This window comes from Muntiacus reevesi, chromosome 8 (assembly GCF_963930625.1).
Source record: "Muntiacus reevesi chromosome 8, mMunRee1.1, whole genome shotgun sequence".
In the NCBI taxonomy this organism is placed as follows: domain Eukaryota; kingdom Metazoa; phylum Chordata; class Mammalia; order Artiodactyla; family Cervidae; genus Muntiacus; species Muntiacus reevesi.
Genome location: NC_089256.1, coordinates 24,707,871 through 24,727,395, shown reverse-complemented (window position 1 = coordinate 24,727,395; position 19,525 = coordinate 24,707,871). Strand labels below are relative to the sequence as shown.

Genomic DNA, 19,525 nt, shown 5'->3' with positions numbered 1-19,525 from the left:
GGTCAGGACCATGGAGAGCTCCAAGCCAGGACAGGATGAAGACCTATGAGCAGACTCCTCATCAAGACAGACCCCAGAAAGAACTCAGGCCCGGCTGCCACATGATCTCTGCTCTGGGAAGACTTCAGTAGAGTTTTTGGGTCATAAGATAAAGCTGTGGAGCAAGAACAAACACGCCTCAGCATTCACCCCACCAGTCCCCTCATCTTGAGCAGCATCACATGGATGACATTAAAAAGGAGGTAATTCCTCAAATCTGATCTAATTTCTTAACCGTGTATAACTTATTATTTTGTTGGCAGGAGAAACCACAGGAAATCCTCAAAGAACAATTATTCCAATTATATAATTTTTAACAAATTCAAGAGTTTCCTCTTCCTAAATATTTTGGCTGTACCTTGCAGGATTATACTAACATATTTGCTGCTGTTTGGTTGCTAAGTCATGTCTGACTCTTTGCGGACCCAATGGACTGCAGCATGCCAGGCTTCTCTGTCCTCCACTATCTCCTAAAGTTTGCTCAAATTCACGTCTATTGAGTCGGTGGTGCCATCCAACCATCTCATCCTCTGCCACCCACTTCTCCTCTTGTCCTCAATCTTTTCCAGCATCAGGGTCTTTTCCAATGAATTGGCTCTTCCCATCAGGTGGCCAAAGTATTGGAACTTTAGCATTAGCCCTTTCAATGAGTATTCAGGGTTGATTTCCTTTAGGATTGACTGGTTTGATCTCCTTGCTGTCCAAGGGACTCTCAAGAGTCTTCTCCAGCACCACAATTTGAAAGCATCAATTCTTCAGCACTCAGCCTTCTTTATGGTCCAATTCTCACATGGTACATAACTACTGGAAAAACCATAGCTTTGACTATGGTGGCAAACTGGTATCTCTGGTTTTTAATATGCTGTCTATGTGTGACATAACTTCTCTTCTAAGAAGCAAGTATCTTCATTTCATGGCTACAGTTACTGTCCACAGTAATCTTGGAGCCCAAGAAAATAAAATCTGTCACTGTTTCCACTTTCCCTTTCTATTTCCCATGAAGTGATGGGATCGGATGCCATGATCTTTGTTTTCTGAATGTTGCATTTCAAAACAGCTTTTTCACTCTTCTCTTTCACCCTCATCAAGAGGCTCCTTAGCTCCTCTTCACATTCTGCCATTAGAGTGGTATCATCTGCGTATCTGAGGGTGTTGATATTTCTCCTGACAGCCTTGATTCCAGCTTGTGCTTCATCCAGTCCAGCATTTTGCACGATGTACTCTGCATAAAAGTTTAAAAAGCAGGATGACAAAATATAGCCTTGACGTATCTCTTTCTCAATTTTGAACCAGTTAGTTGTTCCACGTCCGGTTATAACTATTGCTTCTTGTCCTGTATACAGGTTTCTCAGGAGACAGGTAAGCTGTTCTGGTATCCCATCTCTTGAAGAATTTTCCACAGTTTCTTGTGATCCACACAGTCAAAGGCTTTAGCAATGAAGCAGAAGCAGATATTTTTCTGGAATTTCCCTGCTTTCTCTATAATCCAACTGATGTTGGCAGTTAGATCCCTGGTTCCTCTGCCTTTTCTAAACCCATAATAAAGAATACCATCAAATTGCCATTGAGGGAAAAAAAAAGAGATTTGCAAATTTTGTAGTAACATGTTGCTTTGTATACAAATTAAATTATAAATCAGCAAAAGGCAAATTTATTGCTTTTAAGAAAATGGTGACTAAAATGAGCTAAATCATGCTTATTTCTTATACATCTCTCTCATATAACACATATATAAAATAGTTTCCATGACAATCATTTGTTAATAACATTAACCCTTACTGTGTATCTGGCAAATACACAGTTAAATGAGTTAAAAGTTAAATGGGTTTCTGTGTTTTGGCTGTGCCATGCAGCATGTGGGATCATAGTTCCCCAAGCAGGGATCAAACCCGGGCCCCTGCAGTGGAAGCACAGAGTGTTACCCACTGGGTCGCCAGAAGTCTCTATGAGTTTCTATTTAGACTCCTTTATTCAAGAAAGTGTTTCAGATAGTTTTCAAAGTATTAATATTTTATATTCATGAATTACTTCAACATATATTTTCTGAAAATTTACTATATGAAAAGCACAGTACTGGATACTATAAGAACCTAAAACGAATCAGACAGAATCTGCAACTGAGAAACTTAAATAAAAATATTATCTGGATAGCTGACTATATTAAGGAATTACTTTTGATCATTTTAGGTGTGGAAATAGTGTTTTTATCTTTTGGTGATATATAACGAAATGCTTACAGATGAAATGGTAACTGGGATTTATTATAAAGATGATCCAGTGCAGTGGGAGAAAGTAGGAGCTGGCAGTGCTGGTGCTGCCGGGGATGTGGGGTTCAGGCTGAAGTTCTGTCCTGGGGTGTGTTTTAACCTTCCCACTATGGAGACTGTTACTAAAAGTAATTCCCTTGAGATCTAGAATGGACATGAGTGCTGACCGCCCCTCACCCGGGTGAGGTATGGGTGCTCTGGAGAGCCTCGTGCGGTGGCTGAGCTGAGCCTGAAGGGGAGGGGCGTTTGGGAAGCACAGAGGCTGAGTGAGAAAGGACTTACAAAGCGCTGCTGAGAGACTCGGAGGACCAGTCCTGGAAGCAACCACACAAGCCGTCTAAGCACCTGCTCTCTCTGGCTGAGAGCTGGATTCAAAGCGGGCAGAGGGGCTCATGTGGAGGGAGGTCAGAGGGCACGTCCGTCCCCTCCCCTTCAGCCCGACTGAAAACCCCAGACGGCACAGCACAGCACAGCGAGAAGGCTCGGCAGGGGTAGGGGAGAAGACGGCAGAGCAGCTGGGAGCCGAGGATGGTGTGGCTGCGAGTCCCCTAGTCTTCTGGTTGTATCGCCACCCCAGACTTGGAGCTGAAGACACCAGCAACCTGGAAGCACCAGTGGGCAGACCAAAACTCCCAACAAAACTGTCTCTCTGGCCAAGGGGCCAGGAGAGGCCCTCCCAGTGGGACAGGAGGCTGACAGACTGAACTGCTCCATTCCAGCCAGACCCCAGCCTCCCACCCAGCAGGAAATGGGGTGGGGGAGCCTTGAGTCCCATCCCCTCTGGGCTGTGATGACCCCTCCTACCCCGCCTGCGATGCAGTCAGGGAGAAGAGGTGGGAGCCTGGACTACCCCCACCCCGTGGCACCCAGGTGCTTGCCCCCTCCTCGCTGGGGTGGCGCAGGAGGCCCCACCCAGCAGTGCCAGAGGAGGCCAGGGAGCCTGGACGTGCACTCCCACTGGCAGCAATGAGGCAGGTCTCCCCTCCTTTACAAAGGCCATGAGAGAAAGCAGCTGAAACAGAGGGTCAAGCAGGATTCGGATCCAGTAACATAATATGCCAGGTTGCACTCAAAGTCACTCACCAGACTGAGAACCTCAAACTGAATGAACGAAGGCAACAGATGCCTACCCCAGGACATCAGCATTATCTGAGAAGGGCTTTCAAGCAGCAATCAAAACAGAAGTGGGAGGAACCAGTAACCAATCTCAACACAGCCTACACAGCCCACGTCACCAAGACAGACAGGCAGACCACACAGAACAGAACAGGGGACTCGGAGACCAGCCCACACAGCATACTCATTCACTGTTGACAAAGGCAGACGAGCCACACAGTGAGGGGAAGACGGCCTGTCCACAGACAGCGCTGGGTCAACCAGCCATCTCAGCTCACACCCCACACAGGTCCTCGGAATGAACCACAGGCTTAAAACAAAGCATAAAACTAGAAAATGTTCACAAGAATCATACCCCAAACTCAGGACTGGGTGAAGTTTAGCCATCAAATCCATAGAAGAAGAAAAGGATAAACTGGAACCCATCAAAATTTAAGGCTTTTGCTCTGTTAACAACCATGTTAAGAAGATGAAAAGACCGGCTATGGACTGTGAGCAGATAAGTGAAAACCACACATGCAACAAATAGAACATAACTCTCAAGAACAGAACACACACTCACATGAGAAAGAGATATTTCAGCAAAGAGTGCAGACAGACAGAAACACACGGGAAATGATGTCCATCGTCATCAGCCACAAGGGAAAGGGCCTAAGAATCACAAGCACCCACCACATACCTACGAGAATGGCTGATGCAGAGGACCCACGACCCAAAGGCCAGCGAGGACAAGGGGAACTGGATCACCACACAGCCACTTGGGAACCAGCCTGGTGGGTTCTTAAAACCGAACACAGACAGCTATCCCAGAGAAATGAAGACTTACATTCATACACACACAAAAAAAAACAACAGCGTGGGAGAATGTTTACAGCAACTTTATTCATAACAGCCCCAACCCAGAGACAACCCAGATGCCCTTCTGCAGGTGCCCGGCTGGACACACTGTGGACCGTCCACACCTGGAGCACCACAGACAATAAAAAGCAACCAACCATCAACAAGCAACAACCTGGGTGAGTCTCCAGAGGACTCAGCTGAGTGGAAAAGCCAACCCAAGGGTCACATACATTACACCTATTTACACACTGGGAGCCTCGGGCAAGGCAGGCTTGAACTGCGTGGGTCACTCAGACACAGATTTCTCTCACTAAACGCACACTGCCCACTGCACACCCCAAGGCCGGCTGAGGCCAAAGACAGGGACACAGAAGGCCGACGACCCATTACATGGGTTTTTGATGGCAGCTCTGGTCGACACCCAACCCTGCGCAGTTCAAGGGTCAACTTTCAAGGGCTCCTAAAATGGTCAGGAGCCCAGGGAGCAGAGCAGTGGTTGTGGCGGTTGGGGAGGATGTGGGCGTGGCTACAAGGCACAAGGGGGTCGGGGTCCTGGTGACATCAGATGCTCTGGACCTCTTCCCAGGGTCTGCCTCTCACTGAGACCGCACACCATGTAAAGGGAACACAATTCCCCTGTATTCACAGCTGCACGTGAATGTAGATTCTCTCAAAATAAAAATGCCAATTTAAAAGTAGGCAGAAGGTATGCTCATATTCATATGTAACTAATCAGAGACTGGTGTGCTGAGAGGCCGGCTTCCCTGGGGTCTGGGACGAGGGGAACACACGCCGCCAGTGACCATGACGGGCAGTCTGAGCCACAGGAGGAGTCCTGTGGCCCCAGAGTTCACTCGGTCTACAGGACGTGCCTTGTTTTCCTGCTCTTTCATACTCAAGTCCTATAAAAGGACAGGGAAAATGTCTCACAGTAGAAAATAGCCAGGCTGTGCACCGTGCCGGTGAGTACGCGTGGAACAGAATGGAAGCCAGAGACCTCTTGCAGGGTAGAAGCCGGGACTTCCAGCTTGCGCAAATGCCAGCTTTCATACTGAAGGTTATAAAACAAAGCAAAATGGCAAATACAAGCACTTCAGAGCATTTTACATAACCATTTTTCTTTCATTCTGAAAAGCACCTTACATGGCCTGGACCACAAACACCTAAGGATGAAAATCCCATCAAAAACCCCATACGGACAAAATTCCAGGAACCGCTAGTTAAAGAAAAGCTCTATTTGATAGCAACATTCGAATAATTTCTTCATTTTGCAGGATTCCCCCAAAGCATTAAGAAATAGGCAGTGAGGTATGGAAAGACTATTAAACTTGGCATCAAAAGACCTGGGATTTCAGTTTAACTTGGTTCCAGTTATAATTTCAACTTTCCTTTTTTAAAGCAGAACTAGACACACTGACGCTGAAGTTTATGTGGAGAAATAATCAGATTTGAATAATTAGGAAAACTCTGAACTGAGGAGCAATGAGGTGGGGCTGGCCCTCCCAGACTGGAAAGGATGTGGCCCCAGAATGTGCTCACGGCTCATGGACGCAGGGCAGAGAGACAGACTCAGGACAGAAGGGCTTCCCCACCACTGACCAACGCACTTTATAACAAGTGGGGCCGGACCTGGGGTGACCCCTGGAGGAAGAGGAGGCTGGGCCCTGGGTCAGTGTCGGTTCCCTGTGGGTTTGCGTCTGACTTCCCATAACTCCACCCAGTGGCAAAGCTTTACTTTCTAAGTGGCTGGTGGGTAGATGGTCATCTGTTGTGTGATTCCTTACACACTTGTAGGTGGTTCTGATGTAAGACAAAGTATAAATAAATACGTAAACTATAGCATTTCTCTCCGCATCTTATCTCTCACTGTGGAAACACCAACATGCACACATGCCTCCCCTCTCTTGGTGAAAAGAAGGTTTTCTGGAATAAAGCACGACGAACAGGACTTATTCACACTCAAGATGCATCAGAACATGAATTCTCTGTTGTGCTGGTAAAAAAAAAAAAAAAGCTATCTTGAGGAATTCACTAAAAATTTAAAAAATGTTAAGAGAGACAGTAAACTTGACAAAACTTACTAGTAATTATTACTCGCTTTAATCTACCTTATGCTCTGAAAAGAATGGTTTTGAAAAAGTTTTACATATTCTTAATGACTGTTATGGGTTTCAGTTAGGAGCCAGACACTACAACCTTTTAAAGAGAGAATTGTTAAAATGAAGATTCTTCGTGGTTTTGATTTGCATTTCTCTGATGATGAGTGATGTTGAGCATCTTTTCATGTGTTTGTTAGCCATCTGTATGTCTTCTTTGGAGAAATGTCTGTTTAGTTCTTTGGCCCATTTTTTGATTGGGTCGTTTATTTTTCTGGAATTGAGCTTCAGGAGTTGCTTGTATATTTTTGAGATTAATCCTTTGTCTGTTTCCTCATTTGTTATTATTTTCTCCCAATCTGAGGGCTGTCTTTTCACCTTACTTATAGTTTCCTTTGTTGTGCAAAAGCTTTTAATTTTCATTAAGTCCCATTTGTTTATTTTTGCTTTTATTTCCAATATTCTGGGAGGTGGGTCATAGAAGATCTTGCTGTGATTTATGTCGGAGAGTGTTTTGCCTATGTTCTCCTCTAGGAGTTTTATAGTTTCTGGTCTTACATTTAGATCTTTAATCCATTTTGAGTTTATTTTTGTGTATGGTGTTAGGAAGTGTTCTAGTTTCATTCTTTTACAAGTGGTTAACCAGTTTTCCCAGCACCACTTGTTAAAGAGATTGTCTTTTTTCCATTGTATATCCTTGCCTCCTTTGTCAAAGAAAACCACAATGAGGTACCATTACACGCCAGTCAGGATGGCTGCTATCCAAAAGTCTACAAGCAATAAATGCTGGAGAGGGTGTGGAGAAAAGGGAACCCTCTTACACTGTTGGTGGGAATGCAAACTAGTACAGCCACTATGGAAAACAGTGTGGAGATTTCTTAAAAAACTGGAAATAGAACTGCCATATGACCCAGCAATACCACTTCTGGGCATACACACTGAGGAATCCAGATCTGAAAGAGACACGTGCACCCCAATGTTCATCGCAGCACTGTTTATAATAGCCAGGACATGGAAGCAACCTAGATGCCCATCAGCAGATGAATGGATAAGGAAGCTGTGGTACATATACACCATGGAATATTACTCAGCCGTTAAAAAGAATTCATTTGAATCAGTTCTAATGAGATGGATGAAACTGGAGCCCATTATACAGAGTGAAGTAAGTCAGAAAGATAAAGAACATTACAGTATACTAACACATATATACGGAATTTAGATAGATGGTGGCGATAACCCTATATGCAAAACAGAAAAAGAGACACAGAAATACAGAACAGACTTTTGAACTCTGGGGGAGAACGTGAGGGTGGGATGTTTTGAAAGAACAGCATGTATATTATCTATGGTGAAACGGACCACCAGCCCAGGTGGGATACATGAGTCAGGTGCTCGGGCCTGGTGCACTGGGAGGACCCTGAGGAGTCGGGTGGGGAGGGAGGTGGGAGGGGGGATCGGGATGGGGAATACATGTAACTATATGGCTGATTCATGTCAATGTATGACAAAACCCACTGAAATGTTGTAAAGTGATTGGCCTCCAACTAATAAAATAATATTAAAAAAAAAAAAAATAAATAAAATGCAGATTAAATCATAATACATTTATATGAGGGGTATTATGTTATTAAAATAATGTTTTTATTTTTTTATTGTAAAAAAAAAAAAAAAAAAAAAAAAAAATGAAGATTCTTCATGTTAATTCTTTTTACTATAAATCAACCAACTTGCTAAGGGGCTTCCCTGGTGGCTCAAATGGTAAAGAATCTGCCTGCAATGTGGGAGACCTGGGTTCAATCCCTGGATTGGGAAGATCCCCTGGAAGAGGGCATGGCAACCCCACTCCAGTATTCTTGCCTGGAGAATCCCATGGACAGAGGAGCCTGGCGGGCTGCAGTCCATGAGGCCACAAAGAGTAGGACACGACTAAGCACAGCACAGACTAATTTTGCAGCTATGGGAAAAAATTGAATGCTGATTTTTTATTTAACAAATGTGACTGAAGTACAAAATTCTTTAATTTAAAAAATAATTTCAAAATCAACAACTTAATCATGCATGTTTAGAGAATGCATTCATGACTTGTATTTTGCTTCCAATATTTTGCTTTCTAAACAGAGTAGTATCACTAAAATATTCAAAACAATCAACTTATAACAGTTTACAATGAAATATTTTCCTTTCTAGGAAACCACCCAAACAATAGGTGCTCAGTTCAGTTTCCCTTTAGAGCCTCAGTACCCACTGAACATGGTAAGGCAGACTGTGTACAACAAATAAGGTTCAAGCACTAGGTTCAGAAAATGTCGTTTTCCTAGTGAAATGCAACACAGAATAATTAAATATGCACAGCAACCGACAGGAAGACTCTTGGAAGCACTTATATCAAGCTTGCAGAAAGTGAAGCTAAAACACAAAAGACAACTGCTTTCCTACACACGAGCAATGAACTAGAATTTGACATAAAAAACAATATTGTTTACATTAGGATCACTCCCCCAATGAAATAAATTTAACAAAATATGTAAAAGATCCATATGAGGAAAAGTACAAAACTCTGATGAACAAAACCAAAGAACTAAATAAGCGGAGATATAATCCATATACATGGATAGGAAGACTCAACAATGTTGGTGTTGGCTCTTTCCAACTTCACCTATAGATTCAACAAAATCTCAATAAAATCCCAGCAAGGTATTCTGTGGAAATCTTGTTCCCATGTTCACACGGAGAGGCGAACACCTGGAGCAGCCAACATAGTGTGAAGGAGAAGAACAGAGGGGCCCTATCTGACCTCAAGACTTATTGTGTATATGGCTATGGGAATCAAGACAGATCTGCACAAAGATGGTGGAATAGAAGGACATGCGCTCATCTCCTCCTGCAAGAGCACCAAAATCACAACTAGCTGTTGAACCGCCATCAACAGAAGGACGCTGGAACCCACCAAAAAAAGATACTACATCCAAAGACAAAGAAGTGTACAACCACAGTAAAATCAAACCCCGTCGGGTGGGTGACCCACACGCTACAGAACAATAATACTAATGAAGTTCCCCTGCTGTTGTGAAGGTTCTGAGCCCCACATCAGGCTTCCCAGCCTGGGCATCCAACAGAGGGACTGGGAATGCCCAGGGAATCGGGCTGAATGAACTTTTGGGCCAACCCAATACAGTCCACAGACCTAACCCCCCAGGTTTGTTTTAGAACTTCAACTATCAGACGAGGCTCCCCACTGGAGGAGCTCCTCCCCAGGGAGCCTGGTCCCCACTCATGCTGGGAAGCCCATCAGTACAAGTGCAGTAACAAGCACCCACACATGTGTCACAGTCTATTCTGGGAGCCCTGGGCCCTCTGTCCACAACTGCTGCTCATCAGAGGTTAGCAACTTCCCCTCCCTGTATCCTCTCCTGGCAGACATTGTATCTCCTTCTCTTGCCAGAGACTGGCTCAGATCCTTCCTTCCTGAGGCAGACATGGAACTCCTCCCTCTTTACTCACCAAAGGGCACTTCGGGTGGCCCGCTGCAGAGCAGTCTCCAGGCCTACCAACCTATCACCCATGTCTGCAGATACAGGCCCCAATCCTGGTGCTGGCACATGAGGGTGCCAATAGCTACTTGTTGCATGAAAGGATGCCTGGGTGGGTGGGTGGGAGGATGAGTGGATGGACTGGATGAATGAGTGAATGGGCGGGTGAACAAATGGATGGATGGATGGGTGGGTGGGTGGTAGGATGAGTGGGTGGACTAGATCAATGAATGGGTGAACAAATGGATGGATGGATGGATGGATGGGTGGATGGATAAATGTTCTCCCTCCCTATGCCTCCAGCTGGCACAGTGCTCCACCCCTCACAAGGAGGTGTTCTCTCAGCAAGGCGGAAGCAGGGAAGGAGCCTGAAGCCTCAGGTACTGTTTGTATCTCCTCCATCTACCAGGGAAAGTCGACCCAGTCTCTGGTGCCCTGTCCTCCAGCGGTACTCAGAGGAGGCTCACTGCTGTGGGTCTGGGCTTCCATTTATACAACAAGCCCCATACCTATCCACTTCTCCATTCGGGAAAGATGGGGGCGCCCAGATGGCCTGAGCACAGGAAAGCGACCATCACAGAGTGTACAGATAAGGGTGCTATAACACTCAGGACCCAGTGTGGAAGTATGGACCCACTAGGGAAGCCCATAATCCCCAAACACAGGAGCCTATTCACATGGGGTTCCTCCCCTCCCCAACCCATTCTCAGCTTCTCAGCCAGAGGCCAGGAGTGGAGGAGGCCACAGTGGAGCTGGCGGCATTGCTCGGGGTCTGGGGAGGCTGGGGTGTGACCCCGGGTGTGACCTGGGCTCCAGCCCACCTTGGGCCTTGGGCACAGTGCCCACCAGAGCAGCAGCGTCTGCCCCATGGGTCCTGGTTGGTGGTTGGTAATTAAACTGCACATCACTCTCTTCTAACTGCCATTCATTTCCTGATGACTGAGTTAATCCACCAGAGTCTCACCCACAGCCACAGCCAACACCTGCCTTGCGGAGGGGGTGACCACAGGGATAATTTAGGATTAGTGAAAAACCACTGAGACCCCAACACTACTGAGAGCAAGTTGCCTGCTGCTATGCTGTACTGACAACCAATGACATTCGAAAAGCCACATGTCACACCAGGCTTTACACATGACAGGGAGCACTTTAAAATTACACAATACTAAAGACTACATTTCAAATCCTGTAAAATGCTGCCAGTTTGGTATAAACGGAATGGCCAGTCCTAATAACACTCATAAATTTGAAAGGCATTTTTATTAGTTCAAACATAGCGTGTGTGGAAAACAGGAGCAGGCATTCACGTGTGCCCCACTCATCAGCAGTGTCCACCATGAGCGTGCACGTACAGCGGCCACCATGAGCGTGCACACATAGCGATGTGCAGAGAGCACAGCTACATCTCATTACACTCAACCTCCCAAGATGCTGCTCTGAAAATGCAAACAGCTTTCCTACTGCAGAAAAAGATTCCAGCACACGTGAAGACATTCAGAATTTGTGTACAGTGGGGCTCACCCAAACCACTTGAGTTACAGCAAGCTCCAAATGATGACACAATTGTTCTTACACTTCTCAAAACTTTCCCCAATTTAAATGTCTAGTGATGAAGAACCATGGGAAAAAAGGCGGCAAGTCAAAAGTTAGGGTCTTTGGATGAAAATTCTTGCAGTTTTGGCTCCTGCCTTTGTCTCAATTCCCTGCTGCTCGTCTTCCTGCCATCTTGCTCTCCCACGCCTGACTGATACTGTCACCCAGGTGTGGGAGCAGCAGGGACACGCTGAGAGGCAGCACCCACGTGCCTCCGGGTCCCGGACAAGCATGTGGGCACAGCACCCCTGGAGGTCTCGCACTGCGAGCCAGCCCCGCTGCTCCCACCAGTGTGATTCTTTGTGTCAGTCAGCAAGATGCTCACATTGAAAGGCTGCCAGTATCAAGATGGGTTTCCTCCTCCTCCTCCCCTCGGGAAGTGCACTAAAAACTGAGGCTCATTCTATTTCCTGGAGAGGTGACTGTCTCCCGCTGCAGAAGACCCCAAAGATACGGTGCTCCTGAAGGACTCTTTCCAGCCCTGTCGGCTGCTGGGTAACGAGGTGGCACCCAGAAAACACCCGGCTTTTCCCTCAGGAGGGGTGTCTTTGCACTGATGACATTTTCTGTTAGTTCACGCATGTTACATGGAAACAGCAAACTCTCAACATCTCTTAAGGCAGCAATTTGCCCCAAAGCCAGGAGTGTGTGATTTTTATAGTCAAGGGCAACTTCTGAATCTGGTGTTAAGAAAAAAATAATGATTTTAACATTTTAACACATTAAGTTGAATTATAGACTGAAATCATCTGAAGTGGTAAATGGAACGCTCTCCGCGTTTTTAAAAGGCAAACACAGAACAGTGGTAAACAGCATGAAGAGCAGTTTTAAGGCTGGAAAAGTCAGTAAGGAAGCGTGTCAGCAGAAGGGAAATTACAGAGTACCCGTCTCTAGAGGGAGAATCCCCCAGGACTCCAAGCTGCACACCTCTGAGATTCCATAAACATCTTTCTAAACAATACTTTAAACCTGGAAGCCAACAGGATCTCTAGACATGTTTCTAGACATGTTTTTTTTAAATCTGCCTTTGTAAGCTGGCCTCTCACTGACAGTCTATGAAGTGCCACCAGAGAAGAAGAGGAGGGCTTTAAATGAAGAGTAGGGATCACCGGCATCAAAAAGATGAATTCACAGCCCAAGTCGGAACACACTCCCACAGCGCATTTGCACCCAGGATCTGCGTTTCAGAACGAAAGAGGACAACTCACCTTTCCTCCCGGAGCGTCTGCTGCGCCTCCTCTTACACCGGCGGCCCCTGACGCTGAGGACAGTCCCCAAAGCCTGGGTCCCCATGATGAGCAAGCCAGTCCGGGGCAGCTCGGCCCTAGTCTGGCCCCGCGGCCACTGGGGTGGACGCTCAGCCAACCCTCTGAGCTGCACAGCTGCGACGGCCGCCCGGGGACACGTGGGAGGGCAGCTCCTCCCCTGCCCCAGGCTCACTCATCAGAGGCAGACGGATGGCCACCAGCCGGAGGGTGACCCGGGACCCTCAGCCCTGAAACAGAGGCAGGGACATGACCCTGAAGGGGGAGGAGAGACATGCTCTCCCTGGCAAACAGAATCCGACCTGAAAAAGCCCAGCATCTTCAAAACACACAGAGCCCTCCAGTAATGAAGTGGAACTGCCAGGAGACCAGTTCATAAAACACACTGCACAAAGTAACGCAGCCAGGCAGAACCACACAAGGGGCTAGGACCCCGTTTCCTGGGAACAACGCCACCGACCTGCATATGGGCAGCCAGGCTAGGCAGAGCCACTCACCCCTTCCCAGGCAGCCAGGCGCACAGGCACACACACGCACACACACACACACACACACACACACACAGTTACACACTCCTGTGCGCACACACAGAGGCACATCTCGGGGCACGGGACCCCTGCACCCGGGCTGGCCCACGTTCTTGGCCCCCCTCATCCAGACAGGCTGTGTAGACACTCTCCCACGTCTAGGGGGCCCTGTCCTCCGAACAAAAGGCAGCTGCAGCTGGGAGGACATGAATGGCAGAATCCTTCAGCCAAAGAGAAGTCAATCAATGTGTCACTCTTCTTTTCAACATGACTGACTGTGTCTTGCAAAAAAGAAAAAAAAAGATGTTCCCTTCCCGGTAATGCCAGCATCCCTTTTACAATTTAGTATTCCAAAGGTGCACACAAATTAACACCAGATTCACCAACAGCACGCAGAGCCGAGCCATGTCTTGTCACATCGAGCAGCTTCTATTACCTTAGACCTATGGGTGTGCTCATTCAAATGTGCCCCACAGAACAGGTTGCCCTGCACAGCCCCCTCCCCAAGGCTCCAGGCAGTGGGCACCAGGGGAACAGAATCCACCCCTGGCCTGGGGTGGGGGTGGGGGTGGGGCGGGGGGACCAGAGTGCAAACCCAAGCGGTGGGCCAGCTTGGTGGGCAGAGCCCAGGGACTGTCCCCAGCCTCAGGTACAGCTGTTCATGCCGCTGATGGAAGTGGTCATGCTAACTCTGCTTTCCTGGACTCTGTCCAGTATTTTCCCATGTGGCATTCATACACCACACGGCACATTACTTTAACTGTATTTTCTTTCTGTTGATGCTCTGGCATGGGGAGAGGCCTTGCTGACCCCAAGAGAGACTGCCCCTCCCCAATGAGCCAATTCTCAGAGACAGCAGAGGGCTCAGCCAGAAGCAGTGCAAACCCCAGTGCCCACCACCATCCAAGCTCTCCCCAGACCCTTCTGCCTCACCCCAAGGCTCCCAGGCAGGGACCAGGCCACCAGAAGTCACTGTTCCAGCCCAGAGCCTGTCAGCATGACCCGAACTGGTTGGTCCTGCGTGGTTGACTCTGCCCTGCCTTTCTGTTCCCATGTTGTTATTCAGTTGCTAACACAACAAAGTTGTGTCCAACTCTGCAACCCCATGAACTGCAGCACGCCAGGCTTCCCTGTCCTTCACTATTTTCCGGAGTTTGCTCAGATTCATGTCCACTGAGTCAGTGATGCCATCTAAGCATCTTGTCCTCTGCCACCCTCTTTTCCTTCTGTCTTCAATCTTTCCCAGCATCAGGGTCTTTTCCAATGAGTTGGCTCTTCGCATCAGGTGGCCAAAGTATTGAAGCTTCAGTTCAGCATCAGTCCTTCCAATGAATATTCAGGGTTGATTTCCTTTAGGATTGACAGCTTTGATCTCCTTGCAGTCCAAGGGACTCTCAAGAGTCTTCTCCAACACCACAGTTCAAAAGCATCAATTCTTTGGTGCTCTGCCTTCTTTATGACCCAACTCTCACATCCATACATGACTACTGGAAAAACCATAATTTTGACTACATGGAACTTTGTAGGCAAAGTGATGTCACTGTTTTTTAAAATGCTGTCTAGGATTGTCATAGCTTTTCTTCCAACAAGCAAGTGTCTTTTAATTTCATAGCTGCAGTCACTGTCCACAGCAATTTTGGAGCCCAAGGAAAGAAAATCTGTCACTGTATCCACTTTTCCCCCATCTATTAGGCGTGAAGTGCTGGGACCAGATGTCATGATCTTAGTTTTTTGAATGTTGAGTTTTAAGCTCTTTCACCCTCATCAAGAAGTTATTTAGTTCTTCTTCCCTTTCTGCTATTAGAGTAGTATCATTTGCATATCTGAGGTTATTTCTCCTGGCAATCTTGATTCCAGCTTGTGATTCATCCAGCATGGTATTTCACATGATGTACTCTTATGGCTTAGCTGGTAAAGAATCTGCCTGCAATGTGGGAGACCTGGGTTCCATCCCTGGGTTGGGAAGATCCCCTGGAGAAGGAATGGCTACCCACTCCAGTATTCTGGCCTGGAGAACTCCATGGACTGTATAGTCCATGGGGTCACAAAGAGTTGGACACGACTGAGCGACTTTCACTCACTCACTCACTCTGCAGAGAAGTTAAATAATCAGGGTGACAATATACAGACTTGATGTACATACTCTTTCCCCAATTTGGAACCAGTCTGTTGTTCCATGTCTGGTTCTAACTGCTGCTTTTTGACCTGCACACAAATTTCTCAGGAGACAAGTAAGGTGGTCTGGTATTACATCTCTTTAAGAATTTTCCAGTTGGTTGTGTTCCACACAGTCAAAGGCTTTAGCAGAGTCAATGAAAGAGAAGTAGATGTTTTTTGGAATTCTCTTGCTTTTTCTATGATCCAACACCTGTTGGCGATTACATCTTGGTTCTTCTGCCTTTTCTAAATCCAGTTTGTACATCTAGAAGTTCTTGGTTCACATACTACTGAAGTGTAACTTAAAGGATTTTGAGCATTACCTTGCTAGCCTGTGAAATGAGTGCAGTTGTGCAGTAGTTTGAACATTCTTTGGCATTCCCTTTCTTTGAGATTGGAATGAAAACTGACCTTTTCCAGTCCTGTGGCTCTACTGCTGAATTTTCCAAATTTGCTGGCATATTGAGTGCAGCACTTTCACAGCATCATCTTTTAGGATTTGAAATAGTTCAGCTGGAATTCCATCACCTCCACTAGCTTTGTTGGTAGTGATGCCTCCTAAGGCCCACTTGACTTAGCACTCCAGGATGTCTGGCTTGAGGTCCGTGATCACACTATTATTGTTATCTGGGTCATTAAGACAGTTTTTGTATAGTTCTTCTGTGTATTCTGGCCACTTCTTCTTAACATCTTCTGCTTCTGTTAGCTATCCCCAAGGAAACTCCCCAAAGGCCTTCTCGCTGCCTTATCCCTCCAGATCCCAGTGGGTGCTACCATGCTCTGCAGGGCATGTGTGCAGCCAGGCCTCTCTAGGGCACCCACTGCTCATGATGATCCCGTGGGCGCAAGAGGACACAGTTTGGTTCTCAAGACACCTGGTGTGATGACATTGAGTCCATTTAGGTTTCTTTCAACTAAAGGGCAGGTAACAGTCTATGAGACACAAGGGCAAGCTAGCTTCCTACAAGCTTGTGCACAAGCCCACTTCACACCCGCTCTACATTCATATCAAGAGGCCGGCAATGTGGCAGTTACATGCACACAGCCTTTACTTCATAAACTGATAGCGTGCTTTTTCTCATCAAATGACATGACCCAATACACAATGAATCTTCATCAAGTAATAAATGCCATATTCTCAAGAGTAAGCATGAGGCAGAATCCACCAGAATGACAGGGCAAGTGGGGCCCTGATCACACTGAGCCTGTGGCTGTGATCAGGCGGGGCCCTCAAGGAGTACCACGCTTCTGTGTCTTAATTCATCTCACAGCCACTCCACACGGAGTCCCCAGAGGTGAAGTGATGACCTCTCTCTGCATCTATCATGGTCTTCTTTCTTCCCACTTCCTTTTTCCACCTTTAGGATTATTTAAGAGAAGCATAAAAATAGAATTCCCATGTTCATGAGAATCAAGAGATTCACAGCAGAATGGCAATGATTTGCTGTTTTAGATAGGGATTCCAGAACCATTAAATTGACAGTGTATAATCTAAAAAAATACTTCAAAACTCTTTTTCTAATTTAAAAATACATCAATTTCGGACTTCAGCTGTCACATCTTTGCAAGTTAATAACTACTGAATTCCAAGAGAAAGTCATAAATAGCCAGACACCATTTAGCATCTGACATTGCTGGTACCTAATTAACTTTATTTTTATCTAGGTCCTAGAATAAAGACACCAAAATTTAATGTTCCTAGACTATTAATCTAAAATAAGACTCTTGAAAACTATTTTTCTACTCTTACAAGAAAGAAAAAAAAAGTTTACTCTATTAGAGCTCTAAACCCTCTAAATGAGTCAGTTATTCATTAGTTACTCATATATAATCAAGACATGGGAAATTGTAACAGTACTTGATTTAATATTAATATTATGGCACCTGAGAAGTATCTCTTAATAAGAAAGGCAGCACTCACTCACTCCCTCGTCCCACCGTCCCCTGGGGAGGAGTGGGCATGGGGCAGGGCTGAGGAGGCAGGCAGGGCTGGAGCGGCTCCACAGCCCCAGCGGCTCCGAGCCCGCCAGCGGACGAGGTGAGACACAGCCAGACTCCACACGCTGGAGTGGAGCAGCACAGGAGGCAGGCCGGCCTGATGGCTCGGGTCTGGGGCAAAAGAGAAAGGATGCCTGGCTTTCAGCCTGAGAGCCCAGAAGGACGGAGCTGCTGAGCTCAGAGGCCTGTAGCAGGGTGGGGGTGGGTCACTGGGAGTTCACTCTGAGGTGCCAAGCTGGAAATGAGGTAGTCCTCCAGAAGATGCCGGGGGACCCAGGGTCTGAGTACAGAGAGCAAGAGAAAGGTCTGGGCTGGAGACTCAGGTGTGGGACTCACCTATAGAGAGGAGGTGAGAGTCTTGAGTGTGAATGGGACACTCGCTGCTGTTGGGCGGTGAGGAGAAGGAGCAGCCATGAGGTGGTGTGCATAGGACAGGTTTATCCAATGACCACCACCTGTCGGTCACTACCCGTGCTTTAGCTCACTTAAACATCATCAAATCTCAGTAAAGAAGACTCTGCATGACTGCACGAGGGGCAGCCTGGACAGAACCACCATCTGTTTCATGACCAGAAGGGATGCCAGTCAAGCCTCTGTGAGGGGAGTTGTTCAGTGCACAACCTGCATGAATGTCCAGCCATGATTACAGCATAGGGGCCTCCCTGCTGAAGCCCTGCTCTACCGCCTACTAGCCTGGGGGCCACAGGAACTTCTCACCCTCCTGGCTCCCATGTGACAGTGAAGGTTCCCTCCAGGCTTGCTGGGGAGACCAAGTGAGGACAGTGTGCAGAGCAGGGCAGGGGCCCCTCAGCTTTAACTGCTCTTGTATTAGCAGCACTGCTTTATAGAGGAGCCTGCCAGTGAGAGAGGCTAAGTGACCTGTCAACAATCACAACTAGGCAGGCAGCAGGACCTTGTTCAGAACCCAGGACATGCCCAGCTCAGACCCAGCGCTTCAACCTCTGCAACACAGCCAACACAGCAAAAGCATGACCACTCAAGTTTACTTTTTTAGTATATTAAGATTCTACAGTATTGTCAAAATGACATGCACATATTTCTTTAACATTGCACATTTCTACTTTCTATGACAGAACAGTTTCAAGCAGACTAAGGTGAGTGCAGTTGTCAGTCTACTTGCAACATTGCTCCACTCAGGTAAGATCATGGATTCAAGTAAGCTTTTTCCATTTTCTTTTAAAGTGACTTTTCCAAGGAACTTTGGATTAAAATAAAAATCTACATAGCTCAAATAAGTAAAGCAGGTGTTGAATTTGAAAAAAAATCAGGGAGACACTTGAATTGAAATTAGGCACTGAAATTAATTCCAATACCCAAGTGCAGTGGACAGTGACTGCAGCCATAATATTAAAAGATGCTTGCTTCTTGGAAGAAAAGCTATGACAAACAGGCAGCGTCTTAAAAAACGGAGACATCACTTGACCAACAAGGTCCTTATAGTCAAGGCTATGGTTTTTCCAGTAGTCATGTATGAATGTTAGAGTTTGACCATAACGAAGGCTGAGCACTGAAGAATTGATGCTTTTGAACTGTAGTGCTAGAGAAAACTCTTGAGAGTCTCTTGTACTGCAAGATCAAACCAGTCAATCCTAAAGGAAATCAATCCTGAATATTAATTGGAAGGCCTGATGGTGAAGCTGAAGCTCCAATACTTTGGCTACCTGATGGGAAGAGTCGACTCTTTGGAAAAGACCCTGATGCTGACAAAGGCTGAGGGCAGGAAAAGGGGGTGATACACGAGATGGTTGGATGGCATCACTGACTCAGTGGACATGAGTTTGAGCAAGACAGTGCTCGAGAGCCAGAAGACAGTGGAGGACAGGAGCCTGGCGTGCTGGCATTCATGGGGTTGCAAAGAGTTGGACACAACTAAGCAACTGAACAAAGTCACCTATAGCCAGGAAGTAGCCACAGACGGTGGTAGGCAGATGGCTCAAGCATTCCATGGATGACGGAGGTGATCCACAAGTGGCCATGGTGGCCCTTGGATGAGTGCCCGCAGCAGAGGCCATCTCAAACCCAAGAGGCCTGGGCTGTGCAGGGAGGGCTCGGACACCTACCTAAAGATGAAAGGAA

General features: G+C 46.7%; 1 protein-coding gene across 5 annotated transcripts in view; it reads right to left on the bottom strand.

Annotated features, from left to right (window-relative positions):
- The window catches only part of ADARB1 (adenosine deaminase RNA specific B1), a 112,738-nt gene that overhangs the window by 37,607 nt on the left and 55,606 nt on the right, over positions 1 to 19,525 (bottom strand). The gene's annotated exons all lie outside the window — the stretch shown is intronic.